The sequence below is a fragment of the Molothrus ater genome, chromosome 6, assembly GCF_012460135.2.
Source record: "Molothrus ater isolate BHLD 08-10-18 breed brown headed cowbird chromosome 6, BPBGC_Mater_1.1, whole genome shotgun sequence".
Taxonomy (NCBI): domain Eukaryota; kingdom Metazoa; phylum Chordata; class Aves; order Passeriformes; family Icteridae; genus Molothrus; species Molothrus ater.
This window is the reverse complement of record NC_050483.2, coordinates 43,462,367-43,477,807: the sequence shown is the minus strand read 5'-3', so window position 1 is coordinate 43,477,807 and position 15,441 is coordinate 43,462,367. Positions and strand designations below refer to the sequence as shown.

Sequence of the window (15,441 nt, the reverse complement as noted above, 5' to 3'; positions counted from 1 at the left end):
TATCTTGGCAGTATTTTGCTAGCAGACCAAACAGATAATTTGTTCTTTTCCTCAATTCTCAATCTCTGTATTATCTCTCATTCAGGACTAGGTTGCTTGCCTCTGTGTGTTTCTTTTAGGATTCCAGCATGACTATGGAGTAAAGATTTTCATCCTGTATTTTTGGACTTAGGCTCTTGATGTTCCTTTATAGATGAGAGAATATTGTAAAAAGACATCCAGCCGTGTCATTATTATTGAGTCCCTGAAGAGAACTTCTCCAGCAGCTGGTGTGCTAATCCAGCAGTCTGTCAGCAAGACTGGTGCTAATAATTTGGGCTATCTCATAATAATCACTTTAGTAGCACACTTTGGCAAGCAAATTTCATGGATCAACATTTGGATTTTTGAAAATGTTTATTTTATACAACAGTTAACTTAATGGAAATTCCAAGTTCATATGGAGAACACTATGAGACAGATATTTGAGTGATAACAGTCACTTTAGAATCATTGAGGAAACATCTAGTCAATATTAAAGTTGCTAAATCACTGACCCAATTTAAAACCTCTAACTGGCAGTGATTTATCTTGGTAAATCTCAGACTTAAGGTCTAACACTCACAAATTTTTGTTCTGATCTGGTGTGATTTTTTTTTTAGTTGCTGCAGGACATAATGGCAAACATCAAATGTTTTTAAAGCCTGACTCAAAATCATCTCTATTGTCAATAACATCTTCATTTTTGTAAAGGGAAAAAAAAAAAATGTTATTTTGTGTCTTTCTCTAATAAGTGCTTTGGGCTAATGTGCATGAGACTTTTATTTAGTATGTGTCTAAGCAATTTGACTGTTCTTATACCTGCATTTAATTTGTAGGAATGAGATTGATTGCTATTAGCTGTGAGTTTATCATTAGCTTTGTCTCTGCCTGTACAAATCACTTAACTTCTTAATATCTCTAAGTAATGGAATCTAACAAATTTAACAGAAAGTAAATGGAATCAAAGGCAAAGATGTCAGCTATTAGGCCATGAAACTGTTCACTCTCTCTCTTCCTCCAAAAAATTTTGTGCATTCCCTGAAAACAAATAGTAATATCAGGAGAGGTCAACTCTCAGCTCTGGAATATTTAATCTTAAATTAAAGATCATCTTAATAAAGGGAAATTAACCTCTGAAGAAAAGAGGAGATTTTAGCCTCCCCCCTCTTGTCTTAAATGGATTTTCAAGCAGGAAAAGGGCTCATTCCTCCAGCTGGTATGTGAATATTTCTTTTGCTTGTCTCTGTTTGTCTTGACAAGAATTTAAAAATAAAATGTTTCAAAATTCCAGTACATTGCTTAATTCCACTTGTGACTTTCGTGTTTTTAGCAGCTTTTATAAAAGTTTCTTTAGAAATATTGATGAAGTTTGTAGTCATATAGAAACTGAATTTATGATTGTTGTTAGCCTCATCATTAGTTCATGAAGTTTTCATTTGATTCCTAAACATCTATACATAAAGTTTTCCCTTTGTTAAGTGCCTCAAAAATTAATAATCTGTGGACTGCCTAAGTCTTGTGGAGATGTATTTATCACCAAAGTGTTTATTCTCTACTTTTTTTTTTTAATATTTTTTGTTAGTGCATCTGCATAAGTTTTTTGAAAAACATCTGTGTTTACAGTTTTATTGTTTTTCACTTCTCTCAAACTAGTATATATCTGTATGAATAGGTATGTCTTTATGCATTATGCATAAGCCTTATGGAACAATACATAATGCATAAGAACAAACATATTGAGGCCTATTCACTCCTTACTGTAGAAAACTTGTCTTTAAACCATATCATTAAAGTTTTGGTGATGTTTCTTTCATACTGGAATCAGACGCCACTTTGTAGGAAATTTTTTATAATGGCACTTCAGAGAAGCTTTGGGGCAATTCTGCAGCTGTTCTTATGATTATGTATAAAACTTAATTCTGTTTCTGTAAGAGACTGTAATGGAAACCAGAGGATTAATCGCTTACTGTTACAAAAACATTTCCTGTAATTCTAAGAATCGAACACACCTTCATTGTCATGTATTGTAAATTAGGATTGAGTGAAGATGATGTGCTCTATTCCTCAGAGCGTGTCCACCTGGATAAAAAGAGAAAGAAAGCTGATGGTGCTAACCTTTATTTTAATGAAAAAAGAAGATTGTGGTGGGGAGGTAGTCAATATTCTTCTAACTCACTTTGAATAAGAACTCACATTCTAGCCTCTTTGAATAAGAAATATCTCAAATATTTAAGCTCTAGTGGGATGAACAATGGCATATGAAATAGTTGCATTACTATTTTATTTTGCCATAATCTTAATTCTCAATACCATTCAGAATTTTCATTAGCTGAATATGTGAAAGAAATCATAATAAAATGTGTGACAACTCTACAATTCAGTGATGGAGCCCATAAATATTACAATTTAATATTCAAAATTTAATGACAATGAAATCCACTGTATGAGAGGTTTGAGACTGTAAACTAGAGATGGGCATATAAATTACCCAGCCACTAAAGCAGAGGAAACAGACAGAAATAATCAGAGTAACCCAGAAATATGCATTGAGCAAGTGGTCATTTTTCATTATTATGCTGCTATTGCTATCACTAAGTGGTTTTAGCTCTGTACTTATAGAGAGTTTCTTTACAAAAATGTTTGTGTGTGTGTGTATATATATATATATATATATATATATATATATATACATACAAATATACACAAATGCTAAATCAGAATTCATACTTCAGAGATTTGTTGTCTACAGTCCAGATCATGCTGAGAACTTGGTATCATAGATCATGGTGAATCAGTTTGCATTGTCAATTAAATGAAAAAGGGATTCATCCACATAAAGATATGAGCCTTCGTGGAATCCCAGCACAAACAGGCCCATGGCTCTGATCACAGGCCATCTAAAACACACCTCTATGTCTCTGCTGTATTTGGTGATTCTGAATCAATATTATGTGTTTGTATGTATGTTCAAGTGCAATAACTAGAAACAAATGATGTATGGCACTTTAAAGGACACTGGGAGATCAAGGAAATCATCAGACCAACTTTTGCATAACTTGAAACTGAATTATTTCAATCACATCATTTATCAAACCTAATGGTGAAAAAAAGTAAATAAGTCTCTACAGAAGGTTGCAATTCAAATGAGGCAGTCTCAGGCCAGAATGACTCAATCTGAAAATGAAAATATATACTGGCTGGAAGTGGTGAAACACATGGAGAGAAAGAGCTAATAATACTTTTAGAAGTCAGAGAAAAAAATATAAGAAACTTACTTTTTTTTGAAGCTTGTTCATATTTTTGAACATATTTTTGGTCTTATTTATTTATTAAACTGTTGCCTATGGGTGTTTTTGTTTTTCATAAGATACAGTTTTGTAATTTTTCACTTTTGTGAACATTATTAGAATGTATGAATCATTTAAGACAAATAACAAGGCAAAGGATGATAATAAATAAAATAAAATAAAATAAAATAAAATAAAATAAAATAAAATAAAATAAAATAAAATAAAATAAAATAAAATAAAATAAAATAAAATAAAATAAATAAAATAAAATAAAATAAAATAAATAAAATCACTTGCCTTTCAACAGTTTACACTGAACTAAAAAGGCTGAAGATCTGAGTTTGGCTGACTACCATAAAAGGGATTGTGAGACTTTTCCTTTCTCTGCAGTATGCAAAATAAAATGCCCAGCTTTTAAGATTAATTTCCCTCATTTTACCATCATGACAAACAAGCTTCAGAATCCAGTGTACAGAGATAACAGTAGATGGAGATGTCCTCAATTTTTCTCTGTATGTGGGATCATTTTGTCATGTGTTGTTTCTTTCCTTGCTGTCACACTTCCGGATTTCATGCAAGCACCTGAGCTACTTAGGGAACTTTAATTTCCAAGACCTGGGCAGCCTGCCTACCTTTTCACACACTTAATAAAATCAGACAGAAAGAATTACAGACTTAAAAGGGGACAGGGGAAAAAAATGCTTATGGAAAAAGTAACATAAGGTTGTTATTCTAAAGAGGGTTCACATTTGTTTTCAATATGAAACTTGTATATAGCATGGAAAATTGAAATAGGTTTTTTTCAGGGTTGGACTAACACAAAAAAAAATAATAGAAAGTGTGATTCAGGATTGTAGGGAATACCTGGCATATAGCAATATAAATATGAATTATTTCTAAGCAATTAGTTCTCTCTACTTGGTTCAGTTTTCTTGGGGTAAAATAATTGCATTTGCATTGTTTACCCATTTACCTTTTTTTTAAAAATTAATTATAGGGGGAGGTTTTTTCATCCCCATATAAGAGGTAATGTCACTTCTATTTTATAAACTGCCTAGTTTTAAATGTTATCCAGAGTGCTGAAGTAATCAGTAATGACAGGAGATAAATGGAATATATGACTTTTTTAGCTTAGGAAAGAAAAAACTCTGTGAAATGAGTCTTACAAAGAATTTGGAATTTTATTTATTTCCATTTGGATTTGTATGAGTAAGGTACAATAGCACACAGATTTAACTATATGACAGATAGATGCATCTCTCTCAGAAATCATATGACAACTTTCACTACTTCAATACTTAACATGTAATGACTTTTTCTTTCTCCTGTACTTCTTGTCCTCTCTGGTGTACTGCACACTAAAATGGTTAATCCGTTGCTCATTAGCTTGATGCTGCATCCCTGAAATTTGCAAACTCTCACCTGTCCTCAAGATTTGGCATTTGGTTCTCAAGAATTCCTTGGAAATACTTCCATTATTTTCAATACCCGTGATGAATAATATAAGCAATGTCTAAGTCTCAAATGACATAACTGACAAATTAGACATAAAGATTAGGATTCTTTTAGCAATCCTTAAGGCTACATATCAACCCAGATATCCTGTGTCCAAGGAAGCCAACGCCAAATATCACAGAACAAGTAGAAACAGACTGTTTAGCTGTATGTCACAGATTAAAAATTAGCTTTTAACATCTTGTTTTCTTTTATTCTCAAAAAAGACTGGTTCTACTTAAATTCAGCTTCACACAATTTTCTAGTGATGTAAATTTGGGCTTTTTTGGATGTTCTTGATATTGAGTATGAAGAAGATACATTCAGTTCTACCAAAAGGACAGGTTTTCAGCACAGAGGGAACTGCTCCTGTTGCTACTGGAAACTCCTATATTCTTCAGTTCTTGCTGAAAAGACTTTCATATCTGGACCTATGGTAGAGAAAACAAGTTTTATGATACACATACACACATATATATATATATATACATATATACACATACATGCATACGTACATATATATAAACTTGTCATGAAATATCGAAGGTGATATCAGTTCAGTGACATCAAAACACTGTCACTGAACTGATGCACTGAAGATAAGCATTTCAGGACTTACCAATTTTCAAAACTGTTTGGAAAGGTGAGAACTGTTTGGAAAGGCTGGTCCTCTACATTCTTGGTCATTTGGCTACTTGTGGAACTTAAAACCAATAGAATAAAGGTCTAAGGGGAGAGAAAATAAACAGTATTTCTGATTAAATATTCTTTCAGCAAGATCATTAGCTTGTTCACTTTTTTCAACCTTTATTTTTTTATCTGCCAGAAAAACCCACTACCAAATATTCTGAAATGGGTTGCTGGGGAGGTGGTAGAGTCACCATCCCTGGATGTGTTTAAGAAAAGATTGGATGTGGCACTCAGTGCCATGGTTTAGTTGAGGTGCTAGGGCATGGGTTGGACTCAATGATCTTAAAGGTCTCTTCTAACCTAATCATTCTGTGTGTGAAACAAACCTTTTTTCTTCAAATGTTAACTTTCTTCCCCTTAAGCCATTACACTGAAATGACATCATGAAACTAGAAATAAAAATCCATAGTAAGTCTCCATTAATAGGTAAAATTTAAAGTACTCAATACCATCAATAATAATGAAGGAAAGTCCTGATCATTTTATATTTAAGCCTGTCAGAGCAAGATTTCTCTCTATGACAAAGTAGAACTGGAAATATGCTTGCAAAAGCATTAGCAAAATCATGAGAGGTTAGTAAGCCACTTTTACTAAATATTTTAAATTTATTCTATTTTTCTGTTTCTGAATTAGCTAATAGCATACCACAAATATATTTCCTACTTAAACATTTTGATATTCAATTATGAGTGTAACAGTTTGTCTGCAAGCAATTTATGTAATCGCTTTTGAAATTATGCTTTTTTTAAAAATATTTTCATTTGTCTATCTACTGTCTGGATTTCTCTGTCCATTTCTCATCTGAATAAGTATATATATATATATATATATATATTTGTTATCTTTAGTCCTCTATGTATTGTTTTTGCCAGGATGACAGTCACCATTTCTCCCACTCTTTAATCAGGCACAGGTTGTTTTAATATATCAGCCATTTAATATGCTGGAGAACTAACCCAAACTCACAGATTTAATAACATTTACACCTCTCTCTACATATATAAAAGAATCAGAGAGAGTGTATTCTTGTTGAAAAATTTTTGAAAAAACACTTGCTTAGAGACAAATATAAATTACTGGCAGAAATGTGTCTCTTATCATGTACATATGATCAGGATGGCATCACTTCAGGGATCTTTGCAGCATGGTCTATTATGATGCATAGGAATAATTATCCAAGTAGGCATTGTCCTGTGATAGGAACATGGAGAACTTCTTTAGATCTTGTAATGAACAGCAATATTGAGTTTATTGCTACCTACCTGCTCTATCTTAGCAGCTTATATATAACTTGTTTGACTTTTCATAGGCGTGAATTCCTTGTTAGTCAATTTGGCAGAATTTATCTTTAAATCAGTGGTGGTCAATGAGAAATAAAACTGAATCTTGTGACATTAGGGTAAATGGTAACTTTTTCTTTGTATGTAGTAGACACAGGACCATATTAATCATATTTTGTCTGAACATAATTTTGTTCACATTCACAAGAGCTTAAAATTATGAGATATATTCTTTTCTTTAAGTAGACAATTCTTAAAACAAAACAAAAATAACATTTATGTCATCTCTTTCAGACTGAATTTAAACTTCAATCAGGTATTTCCTGATAGACATGTCTATTTTTCTCTTTCAAGAGGAAAGTTGGCTGGAAACTCTGGGACAATGACAGGTCCTTGAGAGTAAGCCAGTGAGTTATGGTGACAAGAACCATTCTTAAGTGCTTTAATAGCAGATCATCCAAGGGGGAAAAAGATTAGGGCTGTAATCTCTAGTGGGTACTTCAATTCACATCTGGCCGACTCGATGCAAGTAAAGGTAGGTTATCATTGTTCAGAAGGCTGGCCAAACCCTCTCCAAACAATTGAGGTACTATTAGTGGAACATGATGGTATGAGTCAGAAATCATCTGGTCTTTGAAGAGGTGAAACCTTTACCTCTTTTTGTGTTGTTTTTTTTAAATCTTTTCTTATTTAAGTAATTTTAAAAGTGGTTGACATACCTATTGCACCAATATTGCAATGAGAGAAAGCAGCTGAAAAAGTTGCAAAAAGATTGCAAAGCTGCAGTTTGAAACATAATCTCAAACATTTAGACACTTAAATAAATAAAATATCCAGCTGTATGTCAGCAGCTTAAAGCCTTAGCAGAAGAATAATGAAATGGTCAGCTGAGGAGATGTGTGCGTATTAGTTACATAAATCTTTGTATTGCATCCCTCCCTACATCTGGCTAAATCTGAATCCTCCTCCTTTATTTCACTTCTACACTGCTATTTAGTATGGATTTTGGTCCCTGTGCACAAGACACAAAGAGCCATTGCACCAAGAGTGGGATTAAGCAAACAGAAAAGATTTCCCTTATTGCTTAGTATGATTGTTGCAAACTGTTTTCTAAACATATTGAGGAAGGATGCAGTAGTAACATCTTGTTCTGATGGCATATTGACTATGCAAATTAGGCTTTCCTAAAAATTATAGCTCTTTCTAAACTTCAGTCCCACCTAACAGAGCTGACATTAATATGATACATTTAGATTACAACATTGACAGCTCAATAAATTTGCCTCCAAACTATGCACAAAACAGAACTCACCCATGACTGCAGTGCAGATATAATGCCTACAATCACAGTATCAGAAGTACAAGTGCTACTGACTGATCTGCCAAAGAACTGATTGGTAGCTGTCTGTGGTGACAGCCTGTCACATTTGGTCTAAGAAGTCACTACACATAGACTAGTCACAACTGAGTTAAACATAATTGGTTGGTTACACATATAAATTATGAAATAAAATGTCAAAATAAATCAAAGCCCGTTAAAGTTATGTGTTTCACTGTGGTTTTGTTCAGTAGCTGCGACACAGATCTCCACAAACAATTAAAGGAAACTCCAGGAAGCCTGTGCACTGATCCCTTAAGCAAAGCAGTTTCAGGAAACAGAATTTAGCACAAAAATTTTCCTATGAGTCTCTGCCCCTTCAAAGGATGCCACCAGTGAATGCATGCCAAGTTGTTAGTGAAACTGGAGTGTAGGAGACAGTGTACACTGGAAACCTGTGAATTATTGTCTGCCAATCTGGTTCTAGTTGGGCTTTTGTCCAGAAAGGATATCTGGTTTGATTCCCTCTATCAGAACACAATAGACTAGAAAATAGTTTATGGAAAGTCAGCGTAATTTGGTGTTTCAACTTAAAATTCACAGCTGTGCAGCTCTTATGCATAAACAGAAAATCCTACGAGTGTGTAAAAACTTTGCACCAGAGTTTTCAGGAGTAGGTTAGCTTATCATTTCTTCAGTGGATGACAACATAGAATGTCTCTGGAAGACAGAGGTGGTCTAGGTGGTGCTTTCCAAATACATCTTCCATTTTCAGTTAAAAACTTAAAATCAAAACACTTTGGTAAACCCTGTTCTCTTATCTAAATCAAGAAATTTGAGCTGGCATTGCTTTTTTAGCTGAAAACTTGGGAGTTTTGGATATTTGGTTCCAAAGATTCTCTTTGAACCGGATAAAATATATACTGTAGAAAATATTAACATTTCTCAGAACAGGGAAAGAAAGCTGATTATAACCTCAGTTTCATACACTGAAATAGTTCTGGCAGTTAATTTCAAACACCAGAAGGACTTTAGCTCTCTAATGAAACTATATTTATTCTTGTGGATTCTGTAAACTGGACTGGGTTGCTAAGAAGGCTGTTGAGATGCAGAGTAATCTTTAAGCACAGATTCTTAAATATGTTGTAAAATAAAATTGTTACATATTAAAGCTATATGTTAGGAATTTAGAATATACACTGTTAGGAAGAAAATAAAAAAGTGACTGTGGGGATTTTTCCCATACTTTTTACTTTTGGGACAAAGATACTTCCAATATACCACAATCATCATCTTCACCTCTGACCTTCAAGATGTAATTCCTCATACAGCAGCTCTAAACCCATAGCTCTGACAGCAGAGGCACTGAGCTGTAAGTAACTGCATTTAGAGCTGTTCTCAGCCTCCCTGCATGCTGCTGGGCTATAGACTAGCAAAGCATTTTTCCATACATTTCCTTCTTCCTGCTAGTCCTATTTACTCTGCTAGGTTCTAGCTGTGTCTGCATTTATTTAAATGCCACTCCTAAGATACTAGTACACACAGCAAGATTTTCGCTGGAAAAAGCTTAAAGTGCTGCAGAAATTCCATCCTTAGGCAGGCCTGAATCCAATGTCCCTGTGACTGGCAGCACCCTACAGGGGTCAAAAGTATGCTGATCTTCCCTAGAGATCAAAGCCTTAAAGTATATTTGTAAGAAAATGAGAATATTTTTGACAGATAAATCTGTGGAAATGCAATCCTACTAGTCCAGACAGCCATGGTATGGGGATTCTGTCCAAGCCACTATTTCATAGATGTGCATTAGAGGTTTGTGCTCTGTATCCTATATAGCAGCTATGAAATGCAGCTCCTGCTTTGAACTTAGACAAAAGCAACATTGATAATGTGTAGCACATGTTAACTCCTACATCCAACATATTTTTTCTGGACTGGAGTGTGGGACTATTATCTTTCTCCCCTTCACGTCTTTTTTCTGAAATCCCTTGTTGCAGCATTCATAGGAAATCAGTTAATTAGTGGGTATTTAAAAAAAATTACTGTATGGGGCAATATTCAAGTTAAATAAGAGCTATATTTCTGTAAATACACCCCATTCTGAAAGAAACAAAAGTGTTAAATAATGAACTCGAAAATGACAACTAGTTTTGAAAACATATTTTCTATATTACTCCCTTGTGAAGTCTTTTTTTTTAATGAATAGATGACCAAAGCAAATAAATTTTTTGTCTGTATGTGCATACACATATACATTTTTATATATCTGTCTGTCAAAGTTCTCATACATATTCCTTGCTGTGTTACAGATGCTATAAAACCCCACCTCTCCCTGAAGAGAGAATTGAATGCATGGCAAGTGTGTAGAGAATGGCAGTGTTTTATGGAACCTGGCAAATGTAGGTGTAATAACAATAGATGTGCCAACATCCATAGGTCAACATCCAAAGTTTTTTGGCCAGACATTAAATCTTTTATAAGCTGGAGATAGTTATTACTCTTTAAAAAGACCCCTCAGAGAACTATGAACAGATGTATTGTATTTATACATGTTTATTTACTTTGAGTTATAGATATGAATGGCGTTATTTATAAATTAATCAATAGTAAAAAGAAGATATATTAAATACTGCAAAGGAGACAGAAAAGACAGAGAAAATATCTCTCACATGAAATTATCTTCCTATGAAATAAAATACAGCTGTTTGAATTCACATCATAGCTCCACTCCCTCTTCCACAATAGTCTGAAGAGCCAGTGACATCATTGTCTTATTACAGGCACTGATTCTGGGCTGATGTTTGTCATCCTGTCAACAGCAAGTGTGACCATTTGTGTGGCAAGGACATGTTAGGACACCTGGGACACATTTGTATATACAGCCTTTTCCTGCCGGCTGCCTGCCGGCTGCCTGAACTTAATCCCACCCACATTCCACTCTAAGGACCACAGTGGGAGAAGGACAAGAGAAAGAGGAAGGACATGGGGGTGGTGATAAGAGGGAAAAGTGTTGATAGGAGATTACAATGACTGGAATGTATAAATTGGATGTAGGGGACAGGAGAAACTGAGTTAAGATATGATGTATGGGACAATCCTGATTTTATCTATGATTGTCTATGTTATTTTATATTTTAATAATAAAAATATTATAAAATATTATCTATTCTTTATCTCTATGTTTCTGTGTCTGTGTATATATGTACATGTATGTGTATACATTTACAAAGAGCAGAAAAGAGATTAAATTGTTTCCAGAGGGCCATGTATAAATGTACTTGTAACAATATGAATTGTATTCAAATGCTTGGGGAAAGTAAGGATGGTAACCACATTCCTTGTTTTTAATAATTTGTACATATGCACTGTACATTTCTCTCCCTGTTTATATGGAAAAGCTGCAACATAATATTTGACTTTCAGTTTTCAAGAACTGTCAGAAGGTTAGACTGACCTCTTTTTAAAAACGTCTCCAGCAGTGCTCCCTTAAAACCACACAGTGCAATATCAGCTTCAGGATTCATGATACAAGTTCAACATTACTGATTCTTTCAGATTCATAGTCTTCCTATAAGTTGCTCAATTCAAACTGACCCTTTACCTGTGAATTCTAGTACAACTAATGCTGTGTGTTAGAGTGGGATATCACAAATCTCTATGTCAATCTACCCTGATAGTAAAGAGGACAGAGAAGGAAACACAGGCCTTGCATAAGAGTGTGACAAGATTTGGAATAAATAATGTATTGATGTTTAGAAATGGAGAACATTAGAGCAAAATATGCAGTAATTCTTTTATTTATGAATAAGCCACTCATGTAAAATCTACACCCTGTGGAGTAACTGTAGGTGCCTAATTGACTGCCTGTAAGCAAACCATTACAGCTCTATTACTCCATCAGCTGCAGGGAGGACACAGTGGGGAAAAAAAACAACTTCTAAGTAAAGTTTTCACACCCCTGCCTTGTGGTGAACTCCTCAGCTGGTTTTCACATTCTAAATCCAGAGCATGTTTCTTCTCACAAACTCCCTATCTATGTAGTGCTGGTATACACAGCGTGCTCTGCTATGGCAATTGTGCCAGATAATTAGAAACAAATTTAGCCCTGGTACAAGCATGAACACAGTTTCCAACAAAACCACTGCCTTTTATAAGAAAAATGTCACAGTGATAAAGAAGTTCTGTGACACATATAAAAGTGTGAATGTGTCATCATACAGCATCAACAGATCTCCAGCTCCTCTTGTTTATCTTTTTCTCTCTCTAGACATAACCTAAGAGTGATGACTGCAACAGAAGGTGGAAAAATCTAAAAAGAAATAGGGTAGGAGTGATTAACTATAGTATTTAAAGGTATATTTTTCTTGGCAATGAATATTTGTAGACAAAAAATCATATACATACTAACTTTTTTTAGAATTATGGGAACAAGACCAAAGCTAAAATTCTCTTAGAAGAGTCACTCTACTCCTTGACATCAAAATTTAGACTGCTTCCTTCAGTTTTCCTCAGCTTAGCTACAGTTTCCTATCTTCAAGCTACAGAAATGGATATATGTAGTATAAGAGAAAACAAAATATGGTTCACTCCCATCTTCTAATCTTATGGATATCTAAAAATATCTCTAAACAAGATATATAACTCAATATAAATTTTGCTCATAGTCTCTGCAGGAAGTGCAGTTCCCTGTATGGAATGTCCCCCTGTGACCCAAGCAGTATTCCAGAGACCCAAAGGATCACAGTGGAGATGCTCAGGAAATGCAGTGGCAGCTGGCTTTTCTGAAAACTTTTTGAAACTTCCTTCTACTGTTTGCATAAGATATACCAAGAAAAAGGCCAGTTGGAACTCAAAAATGCAAAAATAAAAGTGGGTATGAATATGTATTTATTCACATGCATATAAATTTCTCTCTATATATAATTTTTTAACAGTTAAAAACTGTCTTTAAAACTCCAGGAAAATTTAGGACTGGCTTCACTTCAAGATTGAGTGAAGCCAGTCCTAAATTTTAGTTTAAACAAGTTCTTGTTTCATCAAAAGGAGTCCATCTACACCACAATCTCTGTAGATTAATTATTGTCCACAAGCTACAAATTTGACCAGACATCAATAGAGGCACGAAAAAGAACCTCACCAAAAATGGGGTCAGAGTTGAATCTTGTCTTCATTATGTGTCTAAACCAAGGAACAAGGAGAACAGATCTGACAGTGATGAGACCTTTATTTTCTTCATGTATCTGCATAGTTAGTATTAAACACCATTATGATGGAGGCAGAGAATCACAACTACTGCTTCTGGCAACTCATTTAACAGGGATAACTCAATTGCTTGCAATCACATAGTCTTGCCCTTTTTGTCTCAACATCTGCTGTATTCTGTCTGCTGGACACCAGGGACCTGAGAGGATTGAGGTCTTTGAGATCTGCACACAGGAGGGTTCTGCATGACAAAACACTCAAGGCACTCTAATTGCACTTAATGAAATTGCATGTCTTCAGCTTAGTCTTAAGAAGTGTGCAAAGAAAAAATAAAATAAGGAAAGGGAAAAAGAAAAAAAGTCTGAGATTTTATGTGTTGAATGAGGGAGTTCAGTTTTTTGGGAAACAATTAGACTGAGGCAGTGGAGAGAATAAGTTGTTTCCTTTGCTGGTAAGAAGGTTTACAAGTTCATCTGGATCTTTTTCACTACCTCAGTATCCATCTAGTTAGCCTTTAAGGATTTACTCTTTGTACTTACAGCATTTTAAAAAGTTATAAAGATATTGATAAGAACCTCTGTAAAACCATTCTTAAGCCATGGGGAAAGACAGACATATTTCTATCCTTTTACCATACACTCTTTCATCTCTTAAGGGCTTTCATCTTGTCAATATATTTTTGTGAAATAGAAAAATAGAATTATACCATTTATCCATTTAGACAGTGACAAACAGTAAGAGAATGATGTACAATATCTGAAAGAAAAACAAGCAACAAAACAAGCCACAAACAAAACAAAGAAGCAAACAAGAAACTCTGTGAGTTGTACAGAAACATCTCAAAATTGAATAGGCAGAACTTTTGGAGCTCAGTTAAAAAATCATGAGGTTTTTTTCTTAAATTTTCTGTATATCTTGCTATTTGGGGTAAAATCTAAGCTTATTTAAAACTTTTATCATGTTCCAGAGAAAAAATATTTTTCTTAAATCAGACTTTTTATTGCTTCTCTGCTATGCCACATTGTTACACAATGCTAGTTAGATGCTCAAAAAGAAAAATTACCAAAACTCTTGTGCAGAGACAACATCCAAACAATTCATGGTAAAATCCAAAACAGCACTTAAGCACCTACCACACACTCTAACAGTAATTTAAACATATCCAGAAGGGAGATCTAAAGAACTCTATGTACTCACATGTCTAAGGCATCTAAGTTTTCTAACTTGGTGTGTCTCTGCACACATCAAAATATGTCACCTTCTCAGCTGAATGAAGTGCACATCCTCCACACCTAGTCCATCTGGGATGCAAAGCAGTGTGTCGTGCTCAATTTGCCAAGTGGCCCGGCTCCGTAGGTGTGCTCCAAGCTCACTTCATGCACAGTGACAGCAGCAGTGGCAGCACATTGCAGAGCTCACACAGCCACTTCCATTCAAAAATAGGTCAGGAGAAGGCGGAAAGTACTTGCATAGCAAGACTGTTATGCAAAACCCCTTTAGTAATATCACCTCCTCCTCCTCCTCCTCCATCTCCTCGCTGGCTATCTTCTGAAAGAGAAGCGGGAGAGAGCTGTCTGCTGACACCTCATATGACTTACATCTAGAACCATAGGCAAAGCATTTGCAAATCCTAGCTCCACAGAACCGAATTTGGAATATGGATAAGTGCCTAAATTCAGAAGAAACAAAATTTTACATGCTTCCCTCCCTGACATTTTCAAATGTGTAGATTAGACATCCACCATCAAATGTATTGGCTGATATGAACTATGCTTGAGGATTGTACTGGAGAGTTTAGATGTTCCATGTTGCACTATGAATTTCACTCCTCAGGCTTGCATCTAATTTTGAGGCACTGAGTCGGTGAGCAGTCCTCCAGTACTTTTCTTAAGATTTGAACCCTCGACCACCTTTTTGAAAATTCAAGATAAAGTGTATTGAACCTTACCGTATAGATCAGGGTGTGCACGATGCCTTTCTCTTCTGAATACCTAAAAAAGGAAGTTAGATCCTGGTGTTGTCAAATGGTCACCAAATGATTTGAAAAATGTAGGAATGTCTTTTCCATGATCTTTTCAAAGAACTCCTGGCCAGAAATTAAAGGATATTAGTAGTCCTAGAAAGAGTTCTATTTAGCAGTTGAAGTGGA

The 15,441-nt window shown here is 34.8% G+C and overlaps 1 long non-coding RNA gene across 1 annotated transcript; it reads right to left on the bottom strand.

Annotated features, from left to right (window-relative positions):
• Positions 1 to 4,467: 4,467 nt before the first annotated feature.
• Positions 4,468 to 14,676, bottom strand: LOC118687513 (uncharacterized). The gene is made up of 4 exons (XR_004980338.2): positions 14,490 to 14,676; positions 13,228 to 13,330; positions 5,425 to 5,531; positions 4,468 to 5,236 (listed from the first exon to the last, which is right to left on the bottom strand). It is a non-coding gene; the product is annotated as an uncharacterized LOC118687513 (long non-coding RNA).
• Positions 14,677 to 15,441: the final 765 nt, after the last annotated feature.